At 42.8% G+C, this 22,864-nt stretch overlaps 1 protein-coding gene across 6 annotated transcripts in view; it reads left to right on the top strand.

Annotated features, from left to right (window-relative positions):
- Nucleotides 1-22,864, top strand: part of LOC106563726 (bifunctional heparan sulfate N-deacetylase/N-sulfotransferase 1) — a 136,407-nt gene that overhangs the window by 49,936 nt on the left and 63,607 nt on the right. The window contains exon 1 of one of the 6 annotated variants that reach the window (XM_014129549.2): nt 8,230-8,455. The exons of the other annotated variants lie outside the window; for them this stretch is intronic. The gene's annotated coding sequence lies outside the window, so the exon portion shown is untranslated. Of the gene's footprint in view, nt 1-8,229; nt 8,456-22,864 lie in introns of those variants that run through there. 6 annotated transcript variants of the gene reach the window in all.

Genomic DNA, 22,864 nt, shown 5'->3' with positions numbered 1-22,864 from the left:
AAGTTTTGAGAATGACACAAATATTAATTTACACAAAGTTTACTGCTTCAGTGTCTTTAGATATTTTTGTCAGATGTTACTATGGAATACTGAAGTATAATTACAAGCATTTCATAAGTGTCAAAGGCCTTTATTGACAATTGCATGAAGTTGATGCAAAGAGTCAATATTTGCAGCGTTGACCCTTCTTTTTCAAGACCTCTGCAATCCGCTCTGGCATGCTGTCAATTAACTTCTGGGCCACATCCTGACTGATGGCAGCCCATTCTTGCATAATCAATGCTTGGAGTTTGTCAGAATTTGTGGGTTTTTGTTTGTCCACCCGCCTCTTGAGGATTGACCACAAGTTCTCAATGGGATTAAGGTCTGGGGAGTTTCCTGGCCATGAACCCAAAATATCGGTGTTTTGTTCCCCGAGCCTCTTATCACTTTTGCCTTATGGCAAGGTGCTCCATCATGCTGGAAAAGGCATTGTTCGTCCCCAAACTATTTCTGGATGGTTGGGAGAAGTTGTTCTCGGAGGGTGTGTTGGTACCATTCTTTATTCATGGCTGTGTCTTTAGGCTAAATTGTGTGAGTGAGCCCACTCCCTTGGCTGAGAAGCAACCCCACACATGAATGGTCTCGGGATGCTTTACTGTTGGCATGACACAGGACTGATGGTTGCGCTCACCTTGTCTTCTCCGGACAAGCTTTTTTCCGGATGCCCCAAACAATCGGAAAGGGGATTCATCAGAGAAAATGACTTTACCTCAGTCCTCAGCAGTCCAATCCCTGTACCTTTTGCAGAATATCAGTCTGTCCCTGATGTTTTTCCTGGAGAGAAGTGGCTTCTTTGCTGCCCTTGACACCAGGCCATCCTCCAAAAGTCTTCGCCTCACTGTGCGTGCAGATGCACTCACACCTGCCTGCTGCCATTCCTGAGCAAGCTGGTGGTGCCCCGATCCCGCAGCTGAATCAACTTTAGGAGACGGTCCTGGCGCTTGCTGGACTTTCTTGGGTGCCCTGAAGCCTTCTTCACAACAATTGAACCGCTCTCCTTGAATTTCTTGATGATCTGATAAATGGTTGATTTAGGTGCAATCTTAATGGCAGCAATATCCTTGTCTGTGAAGCTATTTTTATGCAAAGCAATGATGACGGCCGTGTTTCCTTTCAGTTAACCATGGCTGACAGAGGAAGAACAATGATTCCAAGCACCACCCTCCTTTTGAAGCTTCCAGTCTGTTATTCGAACTCAATCAGCATGACAGAGTGATCTCCAGCCTTGTCCTCCTCAATACTCACACCTGTGTTAACGAGAGAATCACTGACATGTCAGGTCCTTTTGGTCCTTTTGTGGCAGAGCTGAAATGCAGTGGAAATGTTTTTTGGGGATTCAGTTCATTTGCATGGCAAAGAGGGACTTTGCAATTCATCTGATCACTCTTCATAACATTCTGGAGTATATACAAATTGCCATCATACAAACTGAGGCAGCAGACTTTGTGAAAATTAATATTTGTGTCATTCTCAACTTTTGGCCACAACTGTACAGTCATTTCGTAAACAATGGCAGGTAGGCTTTGTTCCCTGCCAACCTCTGAAAATATGATTGTAAGTGCGACTTGCCACAATTCCGACGCCAGTAGCCTACATCTCACTCAAGTTCAGAGGCCACCATAGCAAAAAAGCAGCAGTGTCCTGTGAAATAAAGGTGATGTGTGTGTTTTCCCAGCCTGCCACTATCTCTGGGTGCTGTCTGTCAGTAGTTAAAGCATCTATACATATCCAGGCCATGATGCCATGTTGCGGATCATAATTATAGGAAAGATTCACCTATTTTGAATGTTACACAGTGCATTCGGAAAGTATTCAGACCACTTTTTCCTCATTTTGTTACGTTAGCCTTATTCTAAAATGGGTATAAAAAAAATCCCCTAATTAATCTAGACATAACTCCATAATGACAAAGCAAAAACGGGTTTTTACATTTTTTTGCAAATGTATTACAAAAATATTTTATAAAAAAAATAATTATTTACAGAAGTATTCAGACTCTTTGCTATGAGACTCAAAATTGAGCTCAGGTGCATCCTGTTTCCATTGATCATCCTAGAAATGTTTCTACAACTTGATTGGAGTCCACCTGTGGTAAATTCAATTGATTGGACTTGATTTTGTAAAGGCACACAACTGTCTGTATAAGGTCTGACAATTGACAGAGCATGTCAGAGCAAAAACCAGTCCATGAGGTCGAAGAGATTGTCCGTAGACCTCTGAGACAGGATTGTGGTGAGGCACAGATCTGGGGAAGGGTACCAAAACATTTCTGCAGCATTGAAGGTCCCCAAGAACACAGTGGCCTCCATCGTTCTTAAATGGAAGAAGTTTGTAACCACCAAGACTTTTCCTAGAGCTGGCCGCCCGGCCAAACTAAGCAATCGGCGGAGAAGGTCCTTGTTCAGGGAGGTGACCAAGAACCCGATGGTCACTCTGACAGAGCTCCAGAGTTCTTCTGTGGAGATGGGAGAACCTTGCAGAAGGACAACCATCTCTGCAACACTCCACCAATCAGGCCTTAATGATAGTGGCCAGACTGAAGCCACCCCTTGGTAAAAGGCACATGACAGCCTGCTTGGAGTTTGCTAAAAAGCACGTAAAGGACTCTCAGACCATGAGAAACAAGATTCAATGGTCTGATGAAACCAAGATTGAACTCTTTGGCCTAAATGCCAAGCGTCACGTCTGTAGGAAACAGCACCATCCCTACGGTGAACCGTGGTGCCAGCATCATGCTGTGGGATGTTTTTCAGCGGCAGAGACTGGGAGACTAGTCAGGGTCAAGGGAAAGATGAACTGGGCAAAGAACAGAGATCCTTGATAAAAGCTTTCTCCAGAGCGCTCAGGACCTCAAACTGGGGCGAAGTTTCACCTTCCAACAGGACAATGACCCTAAGCACACAGCCAAGACGATGCTGGAGTCGCTTCGGGACAAGTCTCTGAATGTCCTTGAGGGGCCCAGCCAGTGGGTAACTTAATGTGGAGAAATTGAAGGGGTCTGAATATTTTCCAAATGCACTGTATTGGTTATGTGCGTCTGAGTGGCGTTCTATCGATTTTTCCTGGGGTCATTTCATGTGTATCTGAGCTATTGCCGTTCAAGCAGGCAGAAATTCGGCCAGTATGACGAAGCGATAAATCTGCCCTCACTACACTAGAAGTTAATAGGAATATTACTTTTAGATCGCGACAACGTCTACCATTCATGTCAGATTTCAATACTGGCCGATGTCATGACTCGCCTCTCGAGCCATTAATCATATTTTTGCGATATTCCTACCTCAAGATATTTTGAAATTTAACAGAGGGTCCATCACATTTCTCCTATTTTCTGCCTTGTCAGTCCAGTTGCATGGCATGGTGACATTGTACTGCCGTTGTGATTGTCAGACTCCACTGTGCGAGGCACGTCGATCTGCAGGTTGAACACGGTGAGATTGTATACTCCTAAATTGATAGGGCAGTTTGTTTAGGCCATTTTATAGGTAACTAGCTACTTCACATGGTATTATTGTGTGTAGCTACGTTTGCTAGCTAGCCAGCTAGCCAGCCCATAGAGCATTGCATTGTGGGTTTTGTAGTCGACTTGAGCTGTAACAGATTTCCACAATGATTTTAACATGTTGCTACTACCATACAACAAAATGTAAAAATTTGTTTAGAATTTTTTTTATTACATTTCAGTGTCATTTAACACTAAATTGTAGGAATTCGTGGTTTTGGGTGGATTTTTCCTTTAAGGGTAGAGGGACGACGCTGCTCCAAGCATCTGGGTTTGGCGCGGAATGGCTGCCCTGTTCATGCGCACTAGTAATTACACACCGCTTCCAATTATCCCCAGTAATGTGACATCAAGGGTACTTCCATAGGAATCACAGAACGGTGTAATACAGATCGCCTCCCCAGATTCTGACAAAGTTTAGTGAAATATACATCCTGCCTTTGGTAAACAGGAGTGAGCAATGTAGATTGGTTTCTCTGTCTGAGACATATAAACAAGTTGTGTTCCAATCCTTTCTCTCGCCCCTGGATTTATGGTAATAGCTCTGGCGTTGTGTTTTCCAGAATTAATTTAGCCAGTTAAAGTGGACACAGGATAGGAAAATTGCAGTTCCCTAGTAATTTTCTCTCTCTGCTTTCAGGGGAATACTTGTGACAAGAGAGTGAGGGGGTTGGAGATAAGGGTCAGCATGTTTTATCTGCGGATGAGGGAAGTGGCATTGTCTGGCTGGAAAAGAACTGGGCAAAATACGGCCCACAAATGGATTTAGGCTAGAAGAACAAATCGTCCCCCCCCAAAAAACAGCGAAGGCCCTCCTGTTGAATTTCGAAATCCCGATGTTGCCCACGAGCCAAAAATGATTGCCCACACTGAACGAGAGCCACTATGTGACTTTTTAAATCAGAAAAACAAGCTAAACGTTAACCATTTAAGTTAATTCTTAACTCAAATGCTTGATACCCTCTGGTAAAAAAAGAAAAGGGGTGTTTACGTCAGGCTGACACGCTCTCTGGGTTCCCTGGGAAAGGTATCACAATTTACTATATTCTCATTAGAGAACTAAAATCACAATCTTATCGTCACAAAAACATTCTCTTTATCCTGGATATTTTCCAACGTACAGTATATAAAGTTGATATACACAGTATGAAAACTCTTCAAGTTACAATGTTTTGTCTTCATGCAACTTTTAATGACATCACAAAATAGACATACATTTTCCATATTCCATCTCTCATCAGTCTCAATATTCAGATGTTGAACTATATTGTCCAAGTGTCCATGGTTTAATGTTGTAGTTTTGGACGGTAAACTCTTCATAAGACACTAAGGCATTCCGATCATCCAAACTAGGCCCCAAAAGGAATTGTCTGCTGCCTATGGTTTACGATTGACATGAGGTGTCATAAAACACACATCCATCCATCTGCGGGAGAGGGAGAGCTCTGTACAGCTTATCTACTGTAACCTGATCTTTTGGATCCTCACAGGAGTCATGACACACAAATCGCAATATTGACATGTGCAATATCTACACTACCGGTCAAGTTTTAGAACACCTACTCATTCAAGGGTTTTTCTTTATTTTTACTATTTTCTACATTGTAGAATAATAGTGAAGACATCAACACTATGAAATAACACATATGGAATCATGTAGTAACCAACGAAGTGTTTTATATTTGAGATTCTAAAAATAGCCACCCTTTGCCTTGATGACAGCTTTATTACGCTCTTGGCATTCTCTCAACCAGCTTCACGAGGTAGTCACCTGGAAGGCATTTCAATTAACAGGTGTGCCTTCTTAAAAATGTCTTTCCTTAATGCGTTTGAGCCAAACAGCTGTGTTGTGACAAGGTAGGGGTGGTATACAGAAGATAGCCCTATTTGGTAAGAGACCAAGTCCATATTATGGCAAGAACAGCTCAAATAAGCAAAGAGAAACGACAGCCCATCATTAGTTTAAGACATGAAGGTCAGTCAATATGGAAAATGTTAAGAACTTTGAAAGTTTCTTCAAGTGCAGTCGCAAAAAAACATCAAGCGCTATGATGAAACTGGCTCTCATGAGGACCGCCACAGGAAAGGACGACCCAGAGTTACCTCTGCTGCAGAGGATAAGTTCATTAGTTACCAGCCTCAGAAATTGCAGCCCAAATAAACGCTTCACCGAGTTCAAGGAACAGACGAATCTCAACATCAACTGTTCAGAGGAGACTGTGTCAATCAGGCCTTCATGGTTGAATTGCTGCCAAGAAGCCACTACTAAAGGACTTGAATAAGAAGAGACTTGCTTGGGCCAAGGAACACGAGCAAAGGACATGAGACGAGTGGAAATTTGATATTTGGTCTGGAGTCCTAATTTGAGATTTTTGGTTACAACCGCCGTGTCTTTGTGAGATGCGGTGTGGGTGAACGTATGATCTCTGCATGTGTATTTCCCACCGTGAAGCATGGAGGAGGAGGTGTTATGGTGTAGGAGTGCTTTGCTGGTGACATTGTCAGTGATTTATTTAGAACTCAAGGCACACTTAACCAGCATGGTTACCACAGCATTCTGCAACAATACACCCTCCCATCTGGTTTGGGCTTAGTGGGACTATCATTTGTTTTACAACAAGACAATGACCCAACACACATCTAGGCTGTGTAAGGGCTATTTGACCAAGAAGGAGAGCGATGGAGTGCTGCATCAGATGACCTGGCATCCACAATCACCCAACCTCAATACAATTGAGATGGTTTGGGATGAGTCGGACCACAGAGCGAAGGAAAAGCAGCCAACAAGTGCTTAGCATATGCGGGATCGCCTTCAAGACGGTTGGAAAAGCATTCCAGGTGAAGCTGGTTGAGAGAATGCCAAGAGTGTGCAAAGCTGTCATCAAGGCAAAGGGTGGCTATTTGAAGAATCTGAAATATAAAATACATTTTGATTTGTTTAACACTTTGTTGCTTACTACATGTTTCCATATGTGTTATTTCATAGTTTTGATTTCTTCACTTTTATTCTAAAATGTAGAAAATAGTACAAATAAAGAACCATTGAATGAGTAGGTGTTCTAAAACTTTTGACCAGTAGTGTATATCGCATGAAATATTTTTAAAACGCCACAGAGCCCCGTGTAATGTCCGTTTTGGTCAGTTTTCTCCATCAGTCTTCTCTCTTATCTCTCTCCCGCTCTACTCTTGCGGCTGCTTCAGTGCTGTCAACAGATTGTTCCAAACAAGAAAGATTTCACTTTGCTTCTTTAATATTATCATTCTTTCTAGGATTTCAACAGTTCGCCCAGGTAACCGCCAAAATATTTAACTAGGTAAGTCAATTAAGAACAAATTCTTATATACAATGACGGCCTACTAACAGTGCCTTGTTCAGGGTCAGAACAACAGATTTTTACCTTGTCAGCTCGGGGATTCGATCTAGCAACCTTTCGGTTACTGGCCCAACACTCTAACCACCAGGCTACCTGCCGCCCAAAGTGCCTTAATAGGGCATTGGGCCACCACGAACGAGAACCGCTTCAATGTGCCTTGGTATAGATTCTACAAGTGTCTGAAACTCTATTGGAGGGATGCGACACCATTCTTCCACCAGAAATTCCATAATTTGGTGTTTTTTTGATTGTGGTAGAAAATGTTGTCTCAGGCGCCGCTCCAGAATCTCCTATGTGTTCAATTAGGTTGAAATCTGGTGACTGAGACAGCCATGGCAGATAGTTTACATCGTTTTCATTCTCATCAAACCATTGTGACCACTCGTGCCCTGTGGATGGGTGCATAACATTGTAGCCAAAATAATGGCCTGCCAAGCATTTTATACATGATGGGATGTTAATTGCTTAACCTTTTAACTCAGAAACCACATCTGTGTGGAAGCACCTGCTTTCAATGTACTTTGTATTGCTAATTTTACTCAAGTGTTTCCATTATTTTGACAGTTACCAGTATATCGAAATGTAATGTTTTTTTCCTGTATCGGGCGGCCCTACGGTCTTACTACCCATCTGCCTTTAAGGCCATCTGTGGGCACAATATTTTAATGTACAGTAATCACAGATGGATTGAGTGAAACCCAATTAAATTATGCATTTTATGAACGCTAAGTGGTTGTTGGACGCAACTGGAATTCTGGAGAGACTGTTACAGTTTCAGTTTACTGGCCTTTTCATGTTTCATATCTGTGCTGCTTCAGAAGCGCTTTGGAAGTAAACTACATTGCGGCGTGCAGTGGTGTATCATATTGGATTTAGACCCACAGCTTCCCTCAGTCTTTATCTCTGAAAACACAGACTTTTCCCCTGTCCCCCGCCCTCCCTTCCTTTTAATGTCAGGAGACAAACACCTCCAAACAGGAAGTAATCCCCTTACCCTCATGCCGGAGTCAGTCCATGGGGGGATTATGTCAGGGGTACAGCTCATGGGGTTAGCGCCGTCCCAGTGAAACAGGAGATTAGCACGCGGACAAAAACGCACATTAGATAAGCAGCGTGGTGGGCTCGCAGCTCACCCCAAACACTGGTCATGCAGTGCGTGGGTGGGGGGGTGCACCCGCTCTCGCCAAGTAAGTACTCTCTAGGGGCTGGCAGAGGGATTGGAGCGACACAGCAGGTGTGATGGTAGTGGTACAGTTTGTGCTGGGTTGGCGCAGAGGGTTGGCTGGTGGACTGTGCGTTCATCACCAGACGTAAGCAGCTGTGTGTGAGCTCAGACAGAGCTGAGCATGGTGGGGAAGTGGAGTTGAAGCTCTGAGAGTAGAGCAGAGCGCCTGTAGCGGTAGGAGCAGCCCTAGCTAGCAGAGTGGAGATTGGAGGAGCACAGAGGCTATCCTGGCAGGGACACACACACACACACACAGGCTGCTAGAGGGCCCTGGAGGATAGTTCTCTTCACAGGATGGACACGCTTCACAAGGTACTGTGGCTGACACTTTCCTTCAGAGTGGCTCCATCGATAAGAAATGGGATTGTATGGTTTTATAGGATAGGCACTTGTGTTCTCGTTGTAGGCTGAGGCTATATTGACATAAATGTTATTCACTGGTTCACATTGATGTCTTGGACAGATTTAATTTGGTTTACTGAAAATGGGTTCTGGATCCATCAATGCAGTAGTCCATGTTGGACACCAAGTTGTGGTCACTGCTCTGTATGTCTGTACATTCATCTGCCACTTGTTTGCGCATTTGGTCCAGTCTAGATAAACAGGATTAGAGATTTAGGATTACACTTCCCTGACCCTCCCCAGATTGTGCTGGATTAGGCCCTTCAGATTGCTAATGTTTTGTATTAACTCTGCCTCTGAGACAGAGGTGAACCATCCCAGTACCCCATTCATTGGTATGCTGTGCAATTAATCCCGTGTGGTTCAGTTGGTAGAGCATGACGCTTGCAACACCAGGGTTGTGAGTTTCATTCCCCTGCGGGACCAGTATGGGAAAAGATTTATGAAAACGAATGCTCTGAATAAGAGTGTCTGCTAAATGACAAAATGTTTTTAAAAAATGAAGAAAATGTGGTGGATGGCCTGAAGAATGCCTCTGATATGATTCTCTCTCACAGCATTTGAATGGATATTGGTTGTATTTTCAGTGGTCTTGCTTGTTGGTTTTGAAAATTGCTTCTCCGTGTACCATTTCATGGTACCCCTTAATCTGTGCATAAAATAATATTTTACAGTTTTAGCAAGCAAGAATTGTGACTGCAATAAACTAATGACTGAATGAAGGCAGTGAACTGAACAACATTTGGGTTCTGACTGACCTTTATTGCCTACTAATAAGAGAGAAGAGAGGACCACGGTGTTAGGATTTTAATCTTATTTTTCAGTCTTACCATGGTAAAGTTGACACACTCTAGTGTTTGTGGTGCTCTACATTCATGGCATATTACATTTCACAGACAAATGCTCCTGTGTGATAGATAGAACATCAGCACTAAGGATCTCAAACTCCTCAGTCAAACGGATTCAGGGCTGTCACAAAGCAGTGGCGCTTTTAAACTTAGTGTTTTACTTCTCATTGTCATGTTACATCCGCCCCTGATTGCATTTCTCTGATTCATCTCCGTCAGAGTTTTGTAGTGTCTGTTTTCACGGATGGCAGTTGCCAGCTCTCCAGCACTAATTCAAATTCTGATGAAGGGGAACTTTGGTGTCTGATTAGACGCCGTTTGAAATCTGCTTTCTGAAGAAGGCTGTGGTTATGCTTTTCCTTTGGAAACGGTGACTGAAACCGTTGAACCAACCAATGCTTGTTTTTAGCCCCATTTTTTTCTTTCTTGATGAATGTTGTTTGTCCTTACCTTATTTACTTAACAGAGAGGCTACAGCTTTTGGGTTAGTGTTCTCTTTCATATGTGCGGTACTGATACTGTCCCACAGAAAGCAATATTTATGTTCTTCATGTATGTGTTGTCAGAAACCGATTTCTCGCCCATGTGAGACTTCTAAGGTATACCGAGTATCTCAACTTAGGTCATCCATGTGGAAGATTCTCTTTGTCCTGTCCCTCCCTCTGTGATAGAAACAGGGCATTTGGGAAAGTATTCAGACCCCTTGACTTTTTCCACATTTTGTTACTTTACAGCCTTATTCTAAAATGGATTCAATAGTTTTTTCCCCCTCATCAATCTACACACAATACCCCATAATGACAAAGGAAAAACAGGTTTACTAATTTATTACAAATAAAATAATCTAGCCTATGTTATCCAGTAAGCATGGTTCCCTCTGTAATGGCTATTATCACCTGGATTGCCTTAGCAACCGGTGTGATTCCTATCCAATGCTAATTAGACAAGTCAATCTGTAAACCTAAACCATAGTCTCTAACCCATACCCCAGACAGTCAAACGCTATGGTGATTCAGGAACATTTACGACTTCAAGTGAAATGAGACCGACCTCAGTGATGATGGTAGTTAGTCTGAAGACTCCCACCAGTTGGTTAACTATCTCAGTACCTTAGATACAGAGGCTGACTAATGGAACATAATCAGGGTCTAGCATGCCATAATGAGCATATTTCTTGCTCTATACCAACTTTCCACTTTTTCCTTTCTCTAAATTTTCTGGAAGGAACTTGGCAGTTTGAAGACAGCTTGATTGCATGTAGGGCCTACTGCAATAAGGCAACACATGAACAGCTGGAACAGGAAACATCGGTGTCCTCCACATCTGGTTTTTGAAGAGGTATTTCATATTGTCTGTATTCCTCTGAGCTTTAACATACATTACATTTAAGTCATTTAGCAGACGCTCTAATCCAGAGCGACTTACAAATTGGTGCATTCACCTTATGATATCCAGTGGAACAACCACTTTACAATAGTGCATCTAAATCTTTTAGGGGGGGGGGGGTTAGAAGGATTACTTTATCCTATCCTAGGTATTCCTTAAAGAGGTGGGGTTTCAGGTGTCTCCGGAAGGTGGTGATTGACTCCGCTGTCCTGGCGTCGTGAGGGAACTTGTTCCACCATTGGAACAAGTTAAAATAAACATAAAATGTTGCTCCTCCATCTTACTTCCACCAAACCCCATGAGCCAACCTGTTCCTCTGTTTCAATATTCCCAACTCCACCCTGACTTCTTTTTAGGTGTACAGTGGAGAAGAGTGGAGGCGGGAAGGGAAGGCCATGAAAACCTGCATTAGTCTCAGTCTGCTAACCCCTCATGCCTGAGCAAGGACCGGATTCTCAGGCAGTCATCATCTGCTCCAAACAATGTCTGTCATTGTGAATGTGAAATGGCACCGAGCCCATGGGGTTAGGCCTGGGTACACTCGGTGAATCTAAAGTTGGGGCTGCCTGAGACTGAGAGAAAGCAGTCCTGCAAGGCTAGCCACCCAGGGCCGGCAGCCAGGGATCGTCTTGTAGCCCAAGCCCCTGGCGCAGTTACCCACGGTGCTCATTACAGGAAGGGTTCTGGTGTGTATGAGCCTACGCTCCAATCAGTGGCTCACTAATATTCCCAGTTGTTGAGGCACTCCTTTTTTTTCAGTAGCCGATCTTCTCTGTCCAAATGTGCTTTGAAAAGGCAAAGAAAGAAAAATATTGAAGAAGCAGTGACAGATGAAGAGGAACTCGAGAAGCTTTGAAGATTACTTTACATTCTAGCCTCTTCTCTTGTCTATATTTTCCAATAAAATCCCACTGATTGGTTGAATTGGATGACCAGTAATTCCAGCACATTAAGAGCTTTGCCCATGTATTAGTCTGACAACATGTTTGATTAGGTGCAACGGTGTTACAATTTGAACTGCTTTAATAAGGGTAGTCGATAGGTTTCCTCACATACCTGAGGCTACGATGACATAATGTAATTAAAATAGGGCTATATTAGAATATGATTTCTTGTCCACATTTTGATAGCCACATTAAAGACTGTATTCCTTGTTTGTTGAACATGAATCAACTAGGTGATGCTTAATGGTTCAGCTTGTAGCTAATTTGTTGAAAGGACTTTTCCCTGTACTCTATGTGTCTGGGTCAGAGGGCTAGGAGCATATCTGTCTCTCGAGGTAGGAACACTTGATGCATAAAGTACAGTGCCTTCAGAAAGTATGCATATCCCTTGACTTATACCACATTTTGTTGTTATAGCCTGAATTCAAAATGGATTCAATTGATTGTCATGTCATTATGGGTTAGAGTGCGGGAAAAACAAAGTAAAACATGTTTTTAGAAATGTTTGCTAGTTTATAAAAAATGTAATACATTTTTACAGAACTATTCACACCCCTGAGTCAATACTTTGTAGAAGCACCTTTGCCGGTGATTACAACTTTGAGCCATCTTGGGTATGTCTATCAGCTTTGCACATCTGGATTTGGGGATTTTCTTCCTTGCAGATTTTCTCAATCGCTGAGATAGAGAGCGGCGGTGAACAGCGATCTTCAAGTTTTTCTGGAATTCCAGTCTGGGCTTTGGCTGGGCCCCTCAAGGACTTTCACATTCTTGTTTTGAAGCCATACCAGCATTGCTTTGACTATGTTTGGGGTCATTGTCCTGTTGGAACATAAGTCTTCACCCCAGTCTAAGGTCGTTTGCACTATGAAGCAGGTTCTCAAGGATTTGCCAGTATTTGCCTCCATTCATTGTTCCCTCTATCCTTACCAGTCTCAAAGTCCCTGCTGCTGAAAAGCATCCCCATAGAATGATGCTGCCATCATCATGCTTCACAGTAGGGATGGTGTTAGACTGGTGATGAGCTGTGACTGGTTTTCTCCAGACATAGCACTTTGCATTCAGGCTCAAAGAGTAAATATTTTGTCTCATCAGACCACAGAATCTTTTGCCTTATGATCTGTATTTCATGTGCCTTTTCAGCTAACTCCTGGTGTGCTGTCACGTGGCTTTTCAGCTAACTCCTGGTGTGCTGTCACGTGGCTTTTCAGCTAACTCCTGGTGTGCTGTCACGTGGCTTTTCAGCTAACTCCTGGTGTGCTGTCACGTGGTTTTTCAGCTAACTCCTGGTGTGCTGTCACGTGGTTTTTCAGCTAACTCCTGGTGTGCTGTCACGTGGTTTTTCAGCTAACTCCTGGTGTGCTGTCACGTGGTTTTTCAGCTAACTCCTGGTGTGCTGTCACGTGGCTTTTCAACTAACTCCTGGTGTGCTGTCACTTGCCTTTTCAGCTAACTCCAGGTGTGCTGTCATGTCTGTAGTTCTGTCAGTGGTCGTTGGGTTTTCTTGCCCGGTTGCTCAGTTTGGTCGGACAGCTTTAGGCAGAGTCTGGGTAGTTCCATTTATTTTTTTATTTTTTTTTGCATTTCCCAATGATGGAGACTACTGTGCTCTTGGAAACTTTAAACAATCTAGAAATTGTTTTATACCCTTCCCTAGATATATGCCTCATCGCAATTCTATCTCAGAGGTCTACGGACAATTCCTTGGTATAGTTTCTGCTCTGACATGCGCTGTCAACTGTGGGACCTTTATATAGACTGGTGTGTTAATTTCTAAATCATATCCAAGCACTTGAATTGGCCACAGGTGGACTCCAATCAAGTTGTTGGGAAATCTCAAGGATGATCAAAGGAAATTGTAGGCACAGCTCAATTTCAAGTGTTACAGCAAATGTGTGTGAATACTTATCTTAATGAGATTTTTAATATACTTTTTCTAACATTTCTAAAAACATGTTTTCACTTTGTCATTATGGGGTATTGTGTGTAGATGGGTGAAGAAATATATATGTTTGATACATGTTGAATTCCTGGCTTTAACAACAACATGTGGAATAAGTCAAGGGGCATCAATACTTTCTGAAGCCACTGTATGTGATGCCCTGAGAGCAAGATGTGTGATGACGCAAATCCTAAAAAATGGCAGTTTGTGTTTGTTCCCAGATGCCCACAGCTCATTTTCACACATCTGTCAGAGTCCCCTGACTGCGACCAAATAGTGGGACTGTCTGGCATGGGAGTTGGTGAGGTATTCTTACATGTCAAGGTCCTCAATTTCCCACTTTTTTTTTTTGCAGTCCTGGACTGGTATTTCTTCTTACTTTTATTTTACACCACCTCCGCATGTTTGGTGTGTCATTGCAGAGGCTTTTGAAACCTGTGACACAAAAGCAATTTGTTAGTGTGGTGAAGTGAGCAGTGTGTTGGTGACCCAGACAGCCAGTCTCTACTCGAACCCATTAATGTTGCTCAGGCTGTTTTTACTAAAACTTTCATTTTTCTTGAAGTTGGGATCGAGTTTCATCACTACACACACACACACACACACACACACACACACACACACACACACACACACACAAGAATCAAATACCAGCCAGGAAGACAACTTTTTTTCCTCCCTCCATTCATTTTTTTTGTCTGGTACATTGAACAAAAAAAGAATCCTCAAATCCTTTGGCACTGTTGTCTTGTAAGACTATGTGCCTTCATCTCAGCCTGGTATTCAGTTCCTCAGATGAGACACATGATGTCAGGGAAAAGCTGGGTTTTTGTTGATCTGTAGGAGCGGTGAATACAATCTGTTCTTTTGTCAGCTATTTGCCAGAGGCCGCTCCGACTCGTCACTTGTCTCTACTGTCATAGAAGAACACAGATATTCAAACGTTACACTTTTTATGTGTTTTCAAGTTATCATTATTGTCCCAATTGGGAAATGTTGTTCAGTCAGGGTTCAACAATAAAAACATTAAAAACGGTGTCAGCCATACAGCAGCTAATGAGATTGGTTACGTTCTTAAAATCAATAAAAAAAGGAGCGGTCATTGTGCAAAAGTGCAGCATTAGACATGATTTCATTTCATGTGCAGATTCAGAAAGCTTATGGGATAACATAGTTCTTCCATCTGTTGCTCTTGAGTTTGGGAAGTCTAAAACGACGAACCTGAGGGGAGGAGCTCAAAATCGTCAAGAAGGGGGTGATCAGGACAGCCTAGGATACGGTTAGCTCTCCCAACCACTTGCTTCCTGAATGTTTCTGAGAGCTGTGCCTGTTGCACCCAGTTGAGCTTGCTGTGGCCACCTTTACCACCCTGTCTTGCCTGTTTTTGTTGCCAACATTAAACCAGGCCACCATCAAAAACATCAACACGGATTTAATCAAACTCCTGTTTTAGCTAGCTAATCTTGTGTAGCCCAGCCCTGTATTACAGACAGTAGAATCATACTGTCTATGACACAGCAGCTTTAGTGCTTCATGTTTATTGGGTTTTTCCCCTCTTTCACTTGACAAATGCATTGCCATCTGAATTATAGTGGGTTTTCATAATCCTTTACACATTTAAAAGGGTGGGCTAAATACCCTGTGGATGAATAGCAGAGCCCCGTCCCTCTAATCCTGGCCCAGATGACATGGTGACAGGTCTTCACCTCCCTCTCACTGCCACAATGGGAGCCAAGTGATGGGTATTGTGGTTGGAGCTCAGACTCTGGGTGTGGGGACTGGGGAGGGGGCCGGGAGTGGGGTTAAGGACTCAAATGCCTGCACGTCATCCTTGCAACCCCTTATGGAATTTTTCTTTCTTGCTTCCCTAAAGCTAACCCCCCTGCCCGCCTCAAATTCCTGATTGGGGAAATTGGATCACGCTAAGGGCTCACACACCAATAGTGTTTGCTGGCCAAGAATACTTAGCACCTCAATGAAATTTGAAAGCCAAGTGCACACCGATTTTACATGTAGAAACACATGAAAAACCCCAGCAGCCAGAGGTCTACAGCTGGTGGTCCCTGAAACACAGCGAGCTGAACTATCAGACGAACGCTAGATCCCCATTCGTTGCGATATGTGCAAGCCTTAACGGACTAGAACATGAACAGCTGTGTCTCACCAAAGGGAAGACGACTCTGGCGTCTTTCACATGCTCTGCTCCCAACACCCTTTTGAAGTGATGAAATGGCTTTCTCCCTGGCCCCCTTCTCCCTTCCGTTGCCTGTGTTTTCATCTTTATAAATGTACTTTTGTGCTGTTGCTTTGCTTTGGTATTCATGCGTTTTTATTTAATTTTTTATCCCCAAGGCTTTAATTTTTTCCACTCTTAACATATATTAATGGATCTGTGGTGCCTGACTGGATCCATCCCCAAGCACGCTGGATCTTGTCACCCTGTCGCTTCAGCCCTTTCCGACTGTTGAACAAGCTCTCGTTTGTTTTAGCTTTATCCTCTGAAAATTGGTGCTTTGTAGAAGACAAAAAAAAACTAGGTGCAGGCATTCTAACCAGCAGCAGCCTTTCCAAATCATGTCCAATCAATTTAAGTTATCTCAGGTGGACTCCAATCAAGTTGTAGAAACATCTCAAGGATGACCAATGAAAACAGGATGCACTTGAGCTCCGTTTCGAGTCTCATGGCAAAGGGTCTGAATACTTGTGTAAAAAAAAAAATATATATATATATATATATATATATATATATATATGTACACTGCTCAAAAAAATAAAGGGAACACTTAAACAACACATCCTAGATCTGAATGAAAGAAATAATCTTATTAAATACTTTTTTCTTTACATAGTTGAATGTGCTAACAACAAAATCACACAAAAATAATCAATGGAAATCCAATTTATCAACCCATGGAGGTCTGGATTTGGAGTCACACTCAAAATTAAAGTGGAAAACCACACTACAGGCTGATCCAACTTTGATTTAATGTCCTTAAAACAAGTCAAAATGAGGCTCAGTAGTGTGTGTGGCCTCCACATGCCTGTATGACCTCCCTACAACGCCTGGGCATGCTCCTGATGAGGTGGCGGATGGTCTCCTGAGGGATCTCCTCCCAGACCTGGACTAAAGCATCCGCCAACTCCTGGGCAGTCTGTGGTGCAATGTGGCGTTGGTGGATGGAGCGAGACATGATGTCCCAGATGTGCTCAATTGGATTCAGGTCTGGAGAACGGGCAGGCCAGTCCATAGCATCAATGCCTTCCTCTTGCAGGAACTGCTGACACACTCCAGCCACATGAGGTCTAGCCTTGTCTTGCATTAGGAGGAACCCAGGGCCAACCGCACCAGCATATGGTCTCACAAGGGGTCTGAGGATCTCATCTCGGTACCTAATGACAGTCAGGCTACCGCTGGTGAGCACATGGAGGGCTGTGCGGCCCCCCAAAGAAATGCCACCCCACACCATGACTGACCCACCGCCAAACCGGTCATGCTGGAGGATGTTGCAGGCAGCAGAACGTTCTCCACGGCGTCTCCAGACTCTGTCACGTCTGTCACGTGCTCAGTGTGAACCTGCTTTCATCTGTGAAGAGCACAGGGCGCCAGTGGCGAATTTGCCAATCTTGGTGTTCTCTGGCAAATGCCAAACGTCCTGCACGGTGTTGGGCTGTAAGCACAACCCCCACCTGTGGACGTCGGACCCTCATACCACCCTCGTGGAGTCTGTTTCTGACCGTGTATAACATAATGTCCTAGGGTTGTCATCTGATGAAGATCATCAAAGGTGAGTGCTGCATTTAGCTGTCTTCTGGGTTTTGGTGACATTATATGCTGGCTTGAAAAATGGGTGTCTGATTATTTCTGGCTTGGTTCTCTGCTGACATAATCTAATGTTTTGCTTTCGTTGTAAAGCCTTTTTGAAATCGGACAGTGTGGTTAGATTAACGAGAGTCTTGTCTTTAAATAGCTGTAAAATAGTCATATGTTTGAGAAATTGAAGTAATAGGATTTTTAAGGTTTTGAAAATCGCACCACAGGCTTCAAGTGGCTGTTACGTAGGTGGGACGAATTCGTCCCGCCTAGCCCAGAGAGGTTAGAAGGCTAACATCACATTACATCTTCTCACAAAAAGTTTCATATTTAATAATTTAAGTTCCATAACATTTAGATGTATACATCCCAGTTATCAGATTCACATTTGTAGAGGTACAGGTATTTAGTTATACCATCCTTTATGATATCACAAAACAACTACTGTTGGACATGGTTATTCTTCAAATACCCACGGACCATTCCCAATGTTTGGATTACAGAAATATTGTTTCATTATCCAGCCTTTTGGTGTTGTAGTTTTGGCTGGAGGAATCTCCTTTCCCCTCTATCCTGCAAAGCCCAAAGGCAGATTTTCTACAAGGTATTTACGACTGTCATAAAATGGCCAACGTCGCCCCTCTCCCTCTGATCCTTCAGATCTTCACAGGAGAGTCATGACGATGTTTTTAGAAATGTTAGCAAATGTATTGAAAATGTAATACAGAAACCTAATTTAAATACGTATTCACACCCCTTTGCTATGACACTCCAAATTAACCTCTATGGGCTAGGTGGGACGCTTGCGTCCCACCTACTCAACAGCCAGTGTTGTCCTGTGGCGCGATATTCAAATACCTTAGAAATGCTATTACTTCAATTTCTCAAACATATGACTATTTTACACCATTTTAAAGACAAGACTCTCATTAATCTAACCACACTGTCCAATTTCAAAAAGGCTTTACAACGAAAGCAAAACATTAGATTATGTCAGCAGAGTACCCAGCCAGAAATAATCAGACACCCATTTTTCAAGCTAGCATATAATGTCACAAAAACCAAAACCACAGCTAAATGCAGCACTAACCTTTGATGATCTTCATCAGATGACACTCCTAGGACATTATGTTATACAATACATGCATGTTTTGTTCAATCAATTTCATATTTATATCAAAAACCAGCTTTTTACATTAGCATGTGACTAGCATTCCCACCGAACACTTCCGGTGAATTTACTAAATTACTCACGATAAACGTTCACAAAAAACATAATTATTTTAAGAATTATAGATACAGAACTCCTTTATGCACTCGCTATGTCCAATTTAAAATAGCTTTTCGGTGAAAGCACATTTTGCAATATTCTGAGTAGATAGCCCGGCCATCACAGGCTAGCTATTTTGACACCCACCAAGTGTGGTACTCGCCAAACTCAGAATTACTATTAGAAAAATTGGATTACCTTGGCTGTTCTTCGTCAGAATGCACTCCCAGGACTTCTACTTCAATAACAAATGTTGGTGTGGTTCCAAATAATCCATCGTTATATCCAAATGGCGGCGTTTTGTTCGTGCGTTCAAGACACTATCCGAAGGGTAAAGAAGGGTGACGCACCCGACGCGTTTCGTGACAAAATAATTCAAAATATTCCATTACCGTACTTCGAAGCATGTCAACCGCTGTTTAAAATCAATTTTTATGCGATTTTTCTCGTAAAAAAGCGATAATATTCCGACCGGGAGTCATTGTTTTCGTTCAAAGAGAAAGAAAGTAAACATGGTGTCGGCTCGTGCACGCGCCTCCAGTCTCATTGTCCTCAGATCGACCACTATCCAAATGCGCTACTGTTTTTCAGCCATGGCCTGCAAAGTCATCATTCAACGTTCTGGCGCCTTCTGAGAGCCTATGGGAGCGTTAGAAAATGTCACGTTATGCCAGAGATCCCCTGTTTTGGTTAGAGATGATCAAGAAGGCCAAGAAATAGTCAAGAGCGCTTCCTGTTTGGAATCTTCTCAGGTTTTGGCCTGCCAAATGAGTTCTGTTATACTCACAGACACCATTCAAACAGTTTTAGAAACTTTGGAGTGTTTTCTATCCAAAGCTAATAATTATATGCATATTCTAGTTACTGGACAGGAGTAGTAACCTGATTAAATCGGGTACGTTTTTTATCCGGCCGTGCAAATACTGCCCCCTATCCCCAACAGGTTAAGCTCAGGTGCATCCAATTTCCTTGATCATCCTTGATGTCACTACAAATTGATTGGTGTCCACCTGTGGCCAATTCAATTGTTTGGACATGAATTCGAAAGAAAGGTCCCACAGCTGACAGTGCAGAAACTGTACCGTGTAGTTCAAGGAACTGTCCGTAGATCTCCGAGTTAGAATTGTGATGAGGCATATACACTGCATTTATATGAACTGTAACTCAGTAAAATTATTGAAATTGTTGCATGTTGTTTTTTATATTTTTGTTCAGTAGAGATCAGAAGCCTTTCAATTAGCAGATATATGTAAAACAGTCTGAAGATACACTACAGAAGTATGTGGACACCTGCTCGTCGAACATCTCATTCCAAAATCATGATCATTAATATGACGTTTTTCCCCCTTTGCTGCGATAACAGCATTCTCTCTTCTGGGAAGGCTTTCCACTATATGTTGGACTTGATTCCATTCAGCCACCAGCATTAGGGAGGTCGGGCACTGATATTGGGAGATGAAGCCTGGCTCGCAATCTGCGTTCAAATTCAATGGGGTTGAGGTCAGGGCTCTGTGCAGGCCAGAGAAGTTCATCCACAACGATCTTGACAAACCATTTCTGTATGGACGCAAGATTGTTTTGCTCACGCGGACAGGTATATGTTCCGGGTTGCCTCTGAGAATAACATTGACATATACACTGACACGGTGAGTTCATCAGGAGCGGTATAGGGAATGTTTTTCCCTATAATACAAACAGTGCAGTTATGCCCTCCACGAGGCAATCAAACAGACAAAACAGTACAGAGACAAAGTGGAGTCGCAATTCAACGGCTCAGACACAATGTATGTGTTAGGGACTCCAGACAATCACAGACTACAAAGGGAAAACCAGCCACGTCGCGACCACAGACGTCTTGCTCCTGGACATGCTAAACACCACCTTCGTCCGTTTTGAGGATAACGCAGTTCCACCGACGGGGGCTGCTCCCGAGGACTGTGGGCTCTTGTTCTCAGTGGCCGATGTAAGTATGATATTTAAGCGTGTTAACCCTCACAGGGCTGCCGGCCCAGACGGTGTCATGACGTTGGCCTGGGGGGGAGGTTTATGACCCCCATAAATACCTTTCCCCTTTTTCCTCTCTCTACTCTACCGATGTGACTATTGAAAATCCATTTGATAACATTGAGAGAGAGCCTGGGAACATCAAAAGGGTGGGGGAACGGAACCATATTTCGGTAATCCAACCAGCTGAAAATATGCGTTGGTACTAAATGAATATGATGCCAGATCAGTTGGCGTCTGAGACATGATTACTGATGATAGGACGACATAAACTGTATCCTGGAACGTCTACACATTCTAGTCTACACATTGACATTCTACACATCAGATTCACATGGAATTGTTGTGCAATTTAAATGTTTAAATATGAAACTATTTGTGAAAAGATTAAATGTAATTTTAGCTTCCAAATGAGAGAATTGGGTTTTCATGAGTGAACTATGCTCAACTCAGTGTCCCTGCCCATGTGAACAGACATCGGTTATAAATTATGAAACATGCCCTGCTCTCCCCTACTATATAAGCCCTGTTACGAAAATGTAACTTCCTGTTCCGAGGACGTTAGGGCGACGGTCCTACGTTAAAAGGGCTCAGATAATAACCTGTTCCAAGGACGTGTGGACTTGTGGTCCCCACGTTGAAAGGTCAAATACCACCTACAGAACTAAGCCAACCTTAGGTTATCTAACGAAATTAGCATCGAATTTCAATGTGAAGGTGACGGCCTACACGCCGGAAGGATGAATTTCGACTATACAAGCCAGAATATAGCATGAGCATATAGCATGGAAACTTGGTATGAACTTTGAACTCTTATTCACTAAAGTAGTGATAATTCCTAGCCGTCGCGTTAGCGCAGCAACTGTAGATGTGGGCTAGGAGAGGACGGACAGAGTATCAGATCTACCACAAGAAGACGGTATCCATTGTATCCATTCTACCTTCAGACATTCTTCAAAGGACACCCCGGCCTCCCATCAACGACCAACCGATCGAAGCGCAGCTCAGAGTAAATATTTATTGCATTTTCCTTTTCCAAATGGGCGGTTATTTAGAATGCATAAGATTCTGGATTTACGATAGAGTAGGTGCCTACGGCCCGATAGAGACATGGCTTCTCCCTTTGCTCCTCAGTCTTCCCGCTCTTTCATTGAAACCCAACCCCTTTCCTTTGTGTAACCAGCCGTCATGTCGGCTCCGTCCACCAGGGACGTTTTCTTTGACAGAATTTGTAATCAATGTATGATCCATTCTGTGTGATTATTTAGTAAATAAATAATTAAACCACATTTTGTATTGCTGATTCAACTTGTTAGCCAGGGTTCGTGAAGATAACCAAGAATTTACAACTTTCAGATGAGACAGAATAAAGTGACGATTAAATATTGACTGCTATTGATGTAAAAGATTACTCGGTCTTTAACCTGTCTAGGGTATGTGGGACGCTAGCTTCCCACCTGGCCAACATCCGGTAAAATTGCAGAGCGCCAAATTCATAATACACATAATAAGCATTCATAAAATATACAAGTGTTATACATCGGCTTAAAGATGAACTTCTTGTTAATCCAGCCGCTGTGTCAGATTTCAATAAGGCTTTACGGTGAAAGCATACCATGTGATTATCTGATGACAGCGCCCCGTGTAAAAAAGCATACAAACATTTACCAGCCAAGTCGAGGAGTCACTAAAGTCAGAAATAGCGATAAAATTTATCACTTACCTTTGATCTTCATATGGTTGCACTCACAAGATTCCCAGTTACACAGTAAATGTTAATTTTGTTCAATAAAGTCCCTCTTTATGTTCCAAAAACTCAATTTTGTTGGCGGGTTTTGTTCAGTAATCCAATGGCTCCAAGGCGGTCACAACAGGCAGACGAATACATACTAAAAGTTCCGGTAAAGTTCGGCGAAACATGTCAAACGATGTTTATAATTAATCCTCAGGTTGTTTATTGTCTTTATAATCAATAATATTTCAACCGGACAATACCGTTTTCAATAGAAAGGAAAAATAACAAACAGGGTGCTCACGGAAGTGCGCCAAATCAGGTCTGCAAACTTCCTCTGACCAAAAATGTATTTTTACTTGTCGTTTTTCCAAAATAAAAG

This window comes from Salmo salar, chromosome ssa11 (genome assembly GCF_905237065.1).
Source record: "Salmo salar chromosome ssa11, Ssal_v3.1, whole genome shotgun sequence".
Lineage (NCBI taxonomy): Eukaryota > Metazoa > Chordata > Actinopteri > Salmoniformes > Salmonidae > Salmo > Salmo salar.
Note: the sequence above shows the minus strand (reverse complement) of the source record. Positions and strands in the feature narration are given on the sequence as shown.